The sequence below is a fragment of the Melitaea cinxia genome, chromosome 17 (genome assembly GCF_905220565.1).
Source record: "Melitaea cinxia chromosome 17, ilMelCinx1.1, whole genome shotgun sequence".
In the NCBI taxonomy this organism is placed as follows: Eukaryota; Metazoa; Arthropoda; class Insecta; order Lepidoptera; family Nymphalidae; genus Melitaea; species Melitaea cinxia.
Genome location: NC_059410.1, coordinates 8,663,676 through 8,677,135, shown reverse-complemented (window position 1 = coordinate 8,677,135; position 13,460 = coordinate 8,663,676). Strand labels below are relative to the sequence as shown.

The 13,460-nt window shown below is 31.6% G+C and overlaps 1 protein-coding gene and 1 long non-coding RNA gene across 2 annotated transcripts in view; one reads left to right on the top strand and one right to left on the bottom strand.

Annotated features, from left to right (window-relative positions):
- Window positions 1-13,460, bottom strand: part of LOC123661858 (ADAMTS-like protein 2) — a 92,723-nt gene that overhangs the window by 38,498 nt on the left and 40,765 nt on the right. The gene's annotated exons all lie outside the window — the stretch shown is intronic.
- On the top strand, window positions 6,335-12,897 carry LOC123661903. The gene is made up of 3 exons (XR_006744405.1): window positions 6,335-6,504; window positions 12,070-12,072; window positions 12,885-12,897. It is a non-coding gene; the product is annotated as an uncharacterized LOC123661903 (long non-coding RNA).

The window sequence follows — 13,460 nt, the reverse complement described above, 5'->3', positions numbered from 1 at the left end:
TATAGAAAAAGCTATAAAACTTTACCAACGAGTCGTCATATTTCAGTCTATCCTAATAACAAAACTGTAATAGATCTGTCTATCTTTCATCACCTGTTCATCATCATGGAACTGATTATTCTTTTGTTTTTACATTACAAAGGAAATATTTTAAACATCATCCAGTAAATGTAACGTAGTCTTTGGTTTAACAGTTCAGAAATTACAAACAATGTAACACAAATACTCGGTACGTACAGACATTTTTGAATGTACGGCTTATATACTATAGGCTAATGAAAGCGTGTATCACACAATTTATCTATGCTAATATTGTAAAACAGAGGAAATGGCTTCTGTCTTTGCTTGAAAATTTGCTATTCGTATGTTCTTCTACTGGTCGTTTACTAGAAACCCCTACTTTAAATTAATGAGCTTAATTTTTGATTAAAAGTCATGGACTATAAAACGTGACTCTAGAAGTTATAGAGACATTAACAACGCACATGTAAATGTGCTTGTCGTCTATTATATCCTTTTCCAACTCGGAACGAAGAAAAGTTAAACAAAGTAGGCAATATTAAAGTCTATTCAAGTTTTACCTTAACAACACTCGCTGCAAAAGACAGACGATTCGTCATACAATGTTTGTAGGCGTATTGAGGTTAAACTTGAAATTCGTTTAACACTCCTAATGAATTTTAAATAACTATATTAATTCAAAACGCTTACCACAGAAGAATTGTTACAAAGTTATTTCAAAAATATCTGTTTGGTTACAAGGAAGTTATCAAAATTGAAAAAATTATATATTGTGTTAATTGCGATTTACATTTTATTTCAGAATATGATTACGATTGGTGTAAAGAAAGCGATATCGGCGATTAATTTAAATGTTTATTATAGATTATCACGCGAACGCTGGAAGCAACTACTTGATTTATAAACATGTCTTCAAATAGAAGTTTAATTATAGCATGGACATTAATTATATGTTTTTATAGCTAAACGCAACAAATGTATACAAAATGAAATTCCATCTGGAGGTAAGTAGAATAGTGACGCTGTCAGAACGATCGCATAAATTGCTGGTACCTAATAATACCAAACGGTAGATAGAAAAAACGGTAAACGGAACGGTAGGTAGAAAAAAGTAAAACTGTGTGAAAAACTATATGTTTTTCCTTAAAAAAAAAATTATGATTACGTATTATTTTCGACATAAATTAGTTGTTTTTGTAATTGTTTTTTAATTTACTTATAACTAACTTTTTAACTTCCTTTAATTATATATACCTAATCGAACAGAAGTACACGCAATTACGGTACAAAAAACGCTATAAAATAATATATTTCTAGAAATTACACAAAAAGTGTTAAACTAATGTGTTACGGTGTGAAAAACCCGAATATTGATTTAAAGCGTGCAATCGAAATTTTATCGTGAATTTGCACGAGTTACATATTTTTTGCTCACATAATTATTAAATTTATATTCGTGTTTTTGGTGTGCTTTTTTAACTTAAGTATAAATTAACTAAATTTTGTTTGTATGGACCAGGTATTAAAAACTTATCAATATTATAAGGGTAATATTTTTGTCTTAAAGAGCTTATGTACCAAGTAGTAGACATCAATGATGAGTTTTGTATATAATTTTGTAATACAAACAATTAATTATAAATAAGAAGTTAAAAAAATATTTAAAAATAATTCACATGATAGACTTAAAAAGATATATAAATTACAAATAATAATAAAATAGAAAATAAACACATCTTAATATCCTGTAAGTTGTTAGTCTTGTCCTCATAAATTTATATCAACTTCTGTTTATACAAAGTGTTACTGGTTTAAATTAAGCCTAAGCTAAGTGAAATATGTTAATCCCAAAATATTAATGTTTCTTTGCATTTTCGAAACAAGAAGAAAGCTGGCTATTATTGATAAAACCTCTTATAAATTGAAATATCTAAACGTCTCAAGACATTAAAAGCAAAATAATGTATAGGCCTGTCTCTATTCAACAATAAAAAATTTAACATGCAAAATCTATGCAAAACGACGAATCTCATCTTTATGAATACGACCTTGGTGTACGCGAAGTTGACAAGACGTTGACCGACCACTCGTTAATTTACCACATTCAAATTTTTTAGACCAAACTCGTTAGCATTTCATTTAAGACAGAAGTTGTTTTATAATTCGTATAAGAAATTCGACACGAGGTATGCTGACGTTGATTTATTGAATACTTTTGTTAGTAAAAATAGTGGTAAAATATTTAACAAAATAATGTGATCAAATACGCAAAAAAAAATCGTGTGTTGTGTCGTGTCAGTCACCAATAATAGTATATTTTAAGTAGTGCTTTAAGCTATCAAAAATTACAAAACTATTTAATATTTTTTTTTTTTTTCGAAATGTACGTCTTTTTACAATAACAATAATCAAATAGTCAAACATTTCACTCGATGTAGGTCACCACTCTATACATCTGTCTGTACTCTATAGTAATAGAGGTGTATTCCTAACCGAATAATTGTGTTTGCTTGCAAACGAAAAAACCGACTTCAATTACATCGACAAGTACTACGACGTAAGTAGACGAAAAAAATTAACAAACGTGACAACTAGTCACTACATTTTTCGAGGGTTTCCCTCGATTTCTCTGGGATTCGATCATCAGATCCTGGTTTCCTTATTATGGTACTACACATGGGATATCGTCTTTCCAACAGAAAAAGAATTATCAAAATCGGTTCATAAACGACGAAGTTATTACCGAACATACAAAATATATTGAAGTTGGTTAAAAAAGTATTATAAAGCATAATATAGTCGCATTTATAAACAAAAAAATTAATAATTCTAATAGCACTGTCGTTTGTAAAATTATTTAACAATAGCTACGTCACGTGTAAAATTTTGTACTTGAAATATCTAGACTAATATTATAAAACTGAAGGTTGTTTTGAGAACTGCTTGTTCGAATTGAAGAATTATTTTTGTGTTGGATTGTTCATTTACCGAGAAATGCTGAAAACTATATAAAATATTTTTGGTATGTTTTTTCCTCAAATTAACGTGGGCGAAATAGCGGGGCATAGCTAGTGTAACCATAAATTTAACAAATTTTGTTCTAGCATTTATTAGACAATAGATACAAATGGTCACCCACCACATCGCGATCGTGTGCCTTGAGTTAATCGTGACGACTTGTTCACACGCCTCGCTTATTATTTCTCATAGCATTTCACTCAATATCTTCACTCTTCCTAGTTTTGTAAATGTTATGGATTGTTTGTGTTATAGGTTATACTGTGTAACAAAGAATTGATCGTTCTGGTTTAGTGAAGACTTAATTTTTTTTAACCCCAACGATTGTGTGTTCGATTCCAGCTCGGTGTATGTATGTGTATTTAGAAAAAATATGATTTGTTTCTGCTCTGTTCAACTGAGTCTTACCACTGTGCATCAGTCCGATGCTCCACCACAGGTACGATTATAATCATAACAATAAGATAGCGATCGTGGTTCTCTTAGTAGGAAAATCATGCGCTAGTAACAGTAGTAGTTAGGTGGATCAAACATAAACTCTTCTCATTATAGGACAGTAGACATCTGATCATTATTAACATGTCGTTAGGGTTATATACCTACTTTCTTTCAGGTCAATAACAATGTTTTTTTTATTTTAATTTTGTATTATATCTTCTAGATAACATTTTAGTTATCGGCATAAGATATAACAATATTTTAATGTTATGGCGTAGATGATTAACGGTAACCCATTATGTAAAACAAATAAATGGATTAAATATTTTGTTGGTGTCCAGGAACTCACATAATATTATACTGAGGTAGGGCACAGCAGGAAATATCCTAAGCAAAATGTGGAGCAGCCTGACTGGGGAAGTACCTCGAGTACATATCACAGCTAAATAATACTGCTTTCAAGCAATGTTGTGTTTCTGGGGTAAGGTGAACATGCTTGAGATGATTTTGATGTTTAAGGCGTCTATGTGCTACGGTAATCGCTTACAATTAGTAAGTCGTATGCTTGTTTGTCAACCTAGTTGTAGAAAAAAAACACAAATACCAAACCCCAGACCAATATAAATGATCTATACAAATATGTATTTGTTATGAGATAAGATCGAACCCACAACCGTTATCACAACAGCTCATTGATGTGACCTTTGCCTTAAACCACCATCTAATAGAATAAATTTGCTATATATTTTCACATATAGGTATATTTATAAAGACGTAGGCGAAACGGTTTCATTTTAGACTCATTTATTTATTATATACAATTAGTTCAGTTGATATATTGTCGCGGAAATATTTTTATTACCTTAAAAGGCAACATATAAATATTTACGCTATAAAGTGTCAAATCAAATATTTAATGTTAATATTGATCTCATACTGACACTCAATATCGTAGCATCTATTTTGATATGTCTGTATATGGATAAATAATATAAAAATGACCTAAATCGATTAGACGTAGTGCCACCCATGGCGCTTAAACTCCCAACACATCTTTTAAATTAAAAACACATAATCTCGCTTTTAAAAACAATTTAAAATCAAACTATTGAGTTTTTATGTAACATCGGAAAATTAATTGAATTAACAGTTATTTTAAAACGGTATTTTAAATGTACGATTTGTGTAACTTTTTTTTATGTTACGTGATTGAATCGTTTTATGTTAATATTTGAACAGCTAGACGAGAGCTTAGCATGAAACAGTAACTATTAAATATTTAAGCTATAATAAATATAATTATTTTACCTTTATGTATAGGGATAAATTCTATTTTGTTATACTTTTATAATGAATAAAAGGTATCGTTCAAACATCTAAGAAGCCACTGCTCGTAATTTAAAACTTTTTTATTTAATTTTTCATAACAAAGTTTTTTACGTTAATAGAATATTTATTTAAACATATTTATGTATCTAAAAGAATTAAGTGACTTACATAATTACACTTCATTGGACGTAAGTTTTTTTATTAGAAACGTTTTCGTAATATTTTCGCGACATTAAAAGCTTATATCTACAAATGCTTGCCGTAATTAAGAAGGAGACATCTGGTCGTATAAGCGTGCTTATAGGCATGATTAAATGAGTAATTTCAAAGATTATTAAAATCACTATATGCATAAAGACGAAACATTACCGACAGTAAATTACTTAAAATTAGAGCATTCTTTAAATTTATGTTTATTTTAAAATAAAATATATAGTCTCGATTAGCATATATATACAATTAGTATATAATTAATTATAAATTTACTCTTCAATCAAAATTGTTGAATATTCAACGCTACCCAAACTTGTCATTTGACGAAATGATCTTAAAGTAGACTAGGACTGTGTATATTTTATAATTATTCGATATATTTTTATTTCTATAAAATAGGGTCTGATAAGTATCAAGCTTTCAATAAAGTCATTTCAATAGTTTTTTTGCGTATAACCTATTTAACTTTCGCATTTATAATATCAATTTTTTTTTTTTTTTTTTTTTTTATTAAAACTTAAACTCTTCTTCTTTTAAACTATGCAAAATACGTATTTTGGTCAAAAATAATAATTTCGGTACAGGATTCCCGCTCACGACAGACATTAAGTATTGACCATATAGATGTTTGTCGTGGTGTGGGCGTTTGTGCTTGTGTATTGTGTATTTTTCCGGTCCCCCGAAATAGAAAAAAATGTGTTTTTCTGTTTAGTATAAAGCGTTTATTTATTTTTCTCTTGAAAAATCAGCTGTGGAGGCTGGTCTTCAAATTAACATGGCTAAGACTAAGTACCTGAAAGCGTCAAAAGACCATCAAACCCTACTACAAGGAGTTAATATTGGCAATAACACCTTCGCTAGCGTCAATCATTTCGTATACCTGGGATCCTTGGTAACCGATAACAACGATGTGTCTTCAGAAATAAGTAGAAGAATAATGGCGGCTAACAAGTGCTACTTCGGACTACTAAGATACTTACGTTCGAAGCTCCTTTCAAGAAGCATAAAACTTCTCTTGTACAAAACCTTACTAAGGCCCATACTCACCTACGGTTCCGAATGTTGGGTGCTGAGCAAAAAAGACGAAAATTCCTTGTTGGTATTTGAGCGGAAAATACTAAGACGCATTTTCGGAGCTGTGATGGAAAATGAGAGATGGCGAACGCGTTATAACCACGAGCTATACCAAATGTACGATGAGCCAAATATAATTAAGACCATAAAGATTGGGCGCCTGCGTTGGGCAGGGCACGTATTGCGAATGGACGAGGCCAGAGTACCCAAGCGCCTTTTAGAAGGCCGACCGAAGGGCCGCAGAAGTCGAGGAAGGCCCAAGCTCAGATGGTTGGACGGCGTCGAACAAGACATCAAGACCTTGGGAATAACAAGTTGGAGAAGGAAAGCCTCTAACAGATCGGACTGGAGAGCTTTGCTGGACCAGGCTAAGGCCCACCCGCGGCTGTAATGCCTCAGATGATGATGATGGTTTATTTATTTATTTAAACATGTATATTAATATGAACAAAACAAGATCCGCAAATATAATTCATCGAAACAATAATGGACAACGGATACATTAAGATTAGACCCGTTTGTATGGTAACCGTATAAAATATGTCTTTAATATATAAAATATGTCTATTATATATAAAATATGAATATATAGTCTATTTAGTTAAATGTCAATTTAATTCAAAATTTTCATAGCAATTTTGAATGATTTATCACTTTATTAGAAGCTTATGAAAAAATAACTTATACATATTATAATATATTATACTAGCAACCCGGCTCCGCACGGGTGCAATGCTAATACTAAATATAAAATATAAAATAAATATATGCAATGTAAGCGCAGACCATGGCAAACACTTGTATGGTCAATACAAATGTTTGTCATGTGCGGGGATCGAACTCGCAACCTCCAGCGCGACAGGTACAATCCATTACCGTTGCGCCAAAGCAGCGTCAAGAGTATATTACATAGACATAATCATTTTTGTTTTTGTTATTTACTCAAAATCACGTAATTTTACAAATTAAGCTTAGTAAAGTTATATACTCGCATTGTATTTTAGATTGCCTTTACCATTGCATCATATTGATGAAACAAGAAACTATTACAAACGCTCGGTTTGTATAAAGTAACTAAAAGAAATGACTAAGGTATTTTTTTAAAGCTAATTGATTGTCGTTGAATGACGTATAATACATTATTAGGGAATTTTAGTTTTGTATTTCTGAGAATAATAAATAGTGTAATACTAGTACTCTGAATGGGAATGTTTCCGTTTATATTTTGAATTACAGAAAATCAAATCCACATCACAAATAACTTCATTCAGATAGCCTTCAAAAGCACCTTTTCGAATCGTCAGTTACATAATAAATTATTTATTATGATCAAAAGTGAATCTACCACCAATTTTGAAAGTAGATTCTGCAAAGAAGAATCTGCAAGAACCTTCGCAATTACTCTTTAAAAAAAGTATTTTAATTTAAAATTGGTAATACCTTGCATAAAATACAGCGTCACTAAATCCGCACCTCTTTATCATAATAAGCGTTAGCTACTTTTTTTTAAACATAATTGTCCCTTTTTTTTACGTGGGGAAAATCCATCATGGATACCCTCCAGCGCGGGGGCGCCAGAGGGTTATGTCAGACTCCTACTGACTAAAAACCACCACGTGTTAGCAGTCATCCGCCTGGGTGGGGCGAGATGGGGTCGCGCTAGCATTCGCCATCTAAACATAATTGTCCCTACATCAAACTATATAATAATAAAAAATCAGTGTTTATTGATAAAGTTAAATTGAATGGTTTGTTTACTTGAATATATCTTAGGATCTTCATCACAGTTATAAGTATTCATGATATTATGAATGTCCCTATATTAGTTTAGACACTAACTAAATTCTATAATAATAGCGGTGTTTTGTCTCGGTTAAACCACAGATTACTAAATAGTTACTACGTCAGCTTAACTTTGTAAGTAAAATAACGTTATGCTATAAAAAATAGTTTATTAAACATTATACATATTTACAATTCACAACTTAAGAACTAAATATTTACAGATAGTTTCATTATAAATCATGTCCGCGTGGAATTGTGCCAAGAATGCTAGCAGCATTTCCCCGTTGAATCGCTATGCCGATTATCTGGGCAAAAAATGCACCAGCCCTCTTGTCACCAGTGGAGGCAATAAGGCGAGGAGTTATCTCATTTAAAAAAAATTTAGCACAGCTACTCCAAGGTCCAGAAAAATAAAAAAATAAAAAAAATCCTATAAAATAGTTTGTTTAAAATAATATTGTACTATTAGAAGCATGTAAAGCATAAATGCCTAAGAAGCTTATGGGAAATCAGCTCAATAGAGAATAACTCCTTTGTTTATACTACGGCTTACGAAATTAACACTACCTACTACTTATTATTTTAGGTCAGTTTTATCCTGTAGAGAACCGTAAGGTACATATGAAGAATAACTGTACAGATAGCTTTTGAACTTTAATTTAAAGCACCGAAGGAACATAATGGATGTTTTTTAAAATAGAATTTGAGACACCTATTTTTAACTTCAGATTAATTTATACAAGAATTTACTTTTTACCTAAGTATCACGTAATGTTGTTATTTCGATTGTTAATATTTCTTCTAACTCACTGTAGGTATACATTTTATGATAGTGATACAGCGACGCTTATTACGATATGTACGAAAGGTAAACGTAATTTTTTTATGAGCATTTTAACAGGCAATATCGTCGCAAAGTTTTTTTATTGTTTCAATAAATACAATTTCAATGACAAATTTCAAATTGCTTACTGCGCGCTTAGATTCTCAAATACAGGTGGTTAAGTAAGAAAATGTAAATATTACTCGTTAACTCTCTAGGCGAGATTGGGACCTGAATAAAAGATCAATATTGTTTACAACCCACATTGGAGCAACGTGGTCGATTATGCTCTGATCCTTCTCCTACATGGGGAAAGAGGCCTGCGCCCAGCACTGGGAAATTCCAGGCTGAAGCGTATTGTTTAACTGTTTAATGAGAAGACAGGCAGAAATAACTACTGCCCTTTTTCGTCATCTTCCTTTTAATAAGATTAACTACTAATTTTGAGCAGCCCAACTGGGGTGGTACCTCGACCTTACAGAAGATCACAGCAAAATAATACTGTTTTCATGCAGTATTGTGTTCCTGTTGGTGAGTAAGGTGACCAGAGCTCCTGGGGGGATTGAGGATTGGGTCGGCAACGCGCTTGCGATGCCGTGTGTTTGCCGACCTAGTTATATAAAAAAAAATAAGCCTATCGTTTGGACATAAGTTATTCATCTTAAAAAAAAGCACGCATCGCATGCGTGACTTACAGACTATGAATGTGAATAGATGATGGTGATCAGTATCGAAATGTTATGATGGTGACTTGATATCACGTGAATTAAGCACTTAAATTACAATTAATAATAAACACTACACACTTAACGGCCCCAGTAGGATTTTTTCCTATGTCGGGGGTCCGGAAACACACGCAATAGACAACTACAAACGTCCAGACCACGTCAAACATCTATATAGCCAATTCAAATTACTGTCATGAGCGGGGATCGAACCCGCGACCGCCAGCGCAACGGCCAGTGCTGTGATCGCTGCGCTAAGGCGTCGTAATAACTTATAATTATAACAATCGCTCACGATAAACAGATTTAGACATTAGACTAAATTTCTAGATCTTGCAATTATTATTAATATATTAACTATTAGCTGTGCTCCGCGGTTTCACACGCATTTATTTGAGGAAGAACAATAGCCTCTAGACTTTCTCGGTCAATGGGCTATCTAACACAAAAATAATTTTTCAGTTCAAACCATCAGCTAAAGAAATTAGCGCGTTTAAAGAAACAAATGAACAAACAAATTTTCAGTTGTATAACATTAGTATGCATTTATTTGTATCAGTTTATTTGTTTTTATTTGTTAAGTTTATCGATCACAAAAATCTAAACAGAACGTAACAGAACAACTATAGTTAACCCGCCATATTATCAGAAAACCATTAATCAGGTATTACATTTAAACATTTGTAATAATTACAATTAATAATTTTATCACCTGTTCAAGCGGCGCCTGAACTCGCCAGTACCCGCCGTTACCACTTGAGCAATGAAGTCAGACATTGTAATAAGTGTTCATTCATCATTGTTCAAGGACTTGTTTTCGAGGACTATAAAAATAATTTATAAACAGATTCGTATTGCGTCGAAATTCCTGCGTGCTGTAATACATCTTTTGTTGTTGTTGCTTTTTCTTACATAATTTCAATCCAGATAATGAATGATAAATCCGGAGGGATTCACTCGTACGTAAGGTTTCACTTAAATTATTTTTAAATGCAAAATATAATGCGCAGGCTTATACATTATGAATAACTTAGAAAATTCAAGCTACACATAAAAAGCTTGATCAATTAATTGTGTGATCGTCGATTAACAAAAAGTTTGTTTTGTTTATTATTTTAAATGTTTTATTTGTTTGTCCGCCAAACGTCAAATCTATGTAGTAATCGTTTGTAAAATGTATTATTTATTACCATATATGTATGTGTATTATAAAATTGGTAACTAAAACTGATTCCTCTTAAAACTGTCGCCGTGACAGTAAAGAATGATTTAGTAAAGTTAGTTAAAGCGATGGACTTAAAATAGGTCTTACTATCAAATGCGCTGTTGTTGACTAATACGTAGACTCTTGGAAAAGCTAAAAATTTTAATAACATTTCCGAAGCTAACTTTAAATAAAGCCTCGTTTCCTTTATTAAAATAAAAAAATGTCGTTAATTTTTCTTTAATAAAAAATAAACAAACAAAATGTAGGCTGCGTTATGTTAGTGAAAATTATTTGACGCTCGTATCAGACCACATGCGTAGTTGACATAAATTGAATGCGTCGATCTGATTCAAAATAATTGAGTAAATTCTGCTGGTTGGCCAAAGTGAGTCGTGATTGGATGTCACAATTTAGTTGAAACGATAGCTACAATAATAATTGTGACTATCGTATCACTTCAACGTCGTTTTAAAACTAATCGTATAAGACATGAACGCGTCTGTATTAAATAAAACTGACAGTAATTTACACAAAATTACACGTCTACTATACATAAAACATTAATTTAATTTTCGAACGTGATTATGATAATCTATATATTTTCTGAAATACAAATATAGAACCTTTTTTTATTAAAAATAGCAAGGCTATTAATTTTTTAAATGTAATACATAACCTTATTCAGAGGAAGGAATCAAGATTGTCAATTTTTATCTATTTAAAGTGTTATATTTGTCACTCTAATTTTACTTATTAGTTAATTTAAATTAGCTTACAATGTTAATACAAACGTAAAAAATAAGTAGGCCTCTATCTTGGCTGATATTAAAACGTTATTTGCAATCGAATAAATTAATTTGCTTATCGTTTATAAGTTAATCAATCAAGTTTTTTTTAAGCTCACCAACCCGAACGGCATTGATGATATAATCTGATTTATTCAACTATCTACTCTAGTTCATCTAAATACGAATAATTTGTATTAACTTCGGTATATTTACTAGTTCACATTATGTATAGTAATTATAATTGTCCATTTGTGAAGTTTGTGACTGGGTTTGGCGAATTAGATCATTCCTATAGTGCACCTCTTTTAGTAATGTTGATGTCTGGCTAGTGGAGTAAGAGCTGGTTTGGTAAATTCTACTAGAACAAATGAGAGTATTATAATTATATCTCGTTTGCCAAACAAGCATTCAGTCTACATGATAGTAATCTGTTAAAACTAAAAGAAGGTACGTATACAAATAAAACTTTTTTATATGCGTGTATATGTATCGTCGTATTATTGTTATTATTACTTTTTTTACAAATACGTCAAAGTTTTTATTTGTTATATATTTATAAATTTATTAGGTCATTGACTCATCATGATATTTTAAAAACGCTGTGATCTGGACGCGTAAATATGAAATTGGCTAGGAGGTAGTTTATAGTAAGTAGATGTCCACTAATAACGGATTTACCGATAGAGCCGGACTAAAGGTGTCTAAGAGCTCTTAAAAGTTTGTATGAAGGTCCTTCATTTTTTATGCTACAAGCTTGAAATTTGGCAGGTACGTTGTTAATAGTTAGTAAACGTCTACTAAGAACTAACTTTGCAACAGGACCGTATTAATAATAGTTCCTAATTTTTTGTGCTTCAAACTAGAAACTGGACACAGAGGTAATTCATAATTAGTAGACGTCCCTTATAAGTGGATTTTGTGACAGGACCGGATTACGGAAGTCTCAGGGCTCACATAGTTTTGTATGAATGTCCTTCATTTTTTGTGGTACAAACTTGAAAATTGGTAGGGACATAGTTAGACAACAGTCAGTAGACGTTTGCAGAGAAGGAACTTTACGATAGGGCCGGATTAAAAAGGTTAAGGGCTCACACAGTGTTCCTTTCTTTTTTTTTTAAGCAATGAAATAAGCAAATTACATTATTTTTAAATGACAGCAAAAGTTCTTGAGCTGTACTTAGTACTTTTAAACAAATCCTAATCTGTGTTATAGTAGTAGGTATATATACATTTGTAAAGCGTGAAGCGTTTAAAGCTGAATTGTCAACTAAACATAGGCTTGTGAATTTCTTAAACAGGTGACATAGCTTTTCTTTACATCCTATATAAACATAATTTTATACCATTATTGTAAATTTAATAGAAAGCGTTTTTATCTAAATCTATCTATATAAATAGATCAAATCTCGGGAGTAACTGGATTAATTCGACTGTTTTTTTTTAAATTTTGTATTTTTTTTAAGATGTTTTTTAGGGAATCAAAACATAACTATCGGCTGAAAATTGGATATTTTCAGTGTTATGGCTATTTCAACTTCACGAGCTTGATAGTTCACAAAACAGGATTACGCCTGTCAGGTTAGTTAGTTCAATAAAACTGTAACATGTCCAATTCGATATGTTGATATATAGATATTGTACCTTGGCCAATTTACATAGAAAGAAATCCTTAAGGTCTAATCAGATATAATTAACTCATCTTGGGTAGAGGCACACAAAGGTGTGGGTGAAGCTAGTCGAAAAAATATTATTGCTATTTGTTAAATTCTAATTACATGCTGATATAAGTTTTTGTACATAACACGTACAACCAAACAGAAATACAAATAGACGAATATCTAATGTCCTGCAACTATAAATCTTATCCAGTCGCGATTTCTAGAATGTGTCCACCGTTTCAATGGACAGGTAATAAATAAGGACTGGTATTTTGACACCCCACAGCATTTCTCTAAGAAATGTTGACCATTGAGGTGTTTCTAATTTTTTTCGATATCTTGTGCCCGAAATGCTAAACGTTATTCCTTTATATCGAAAAG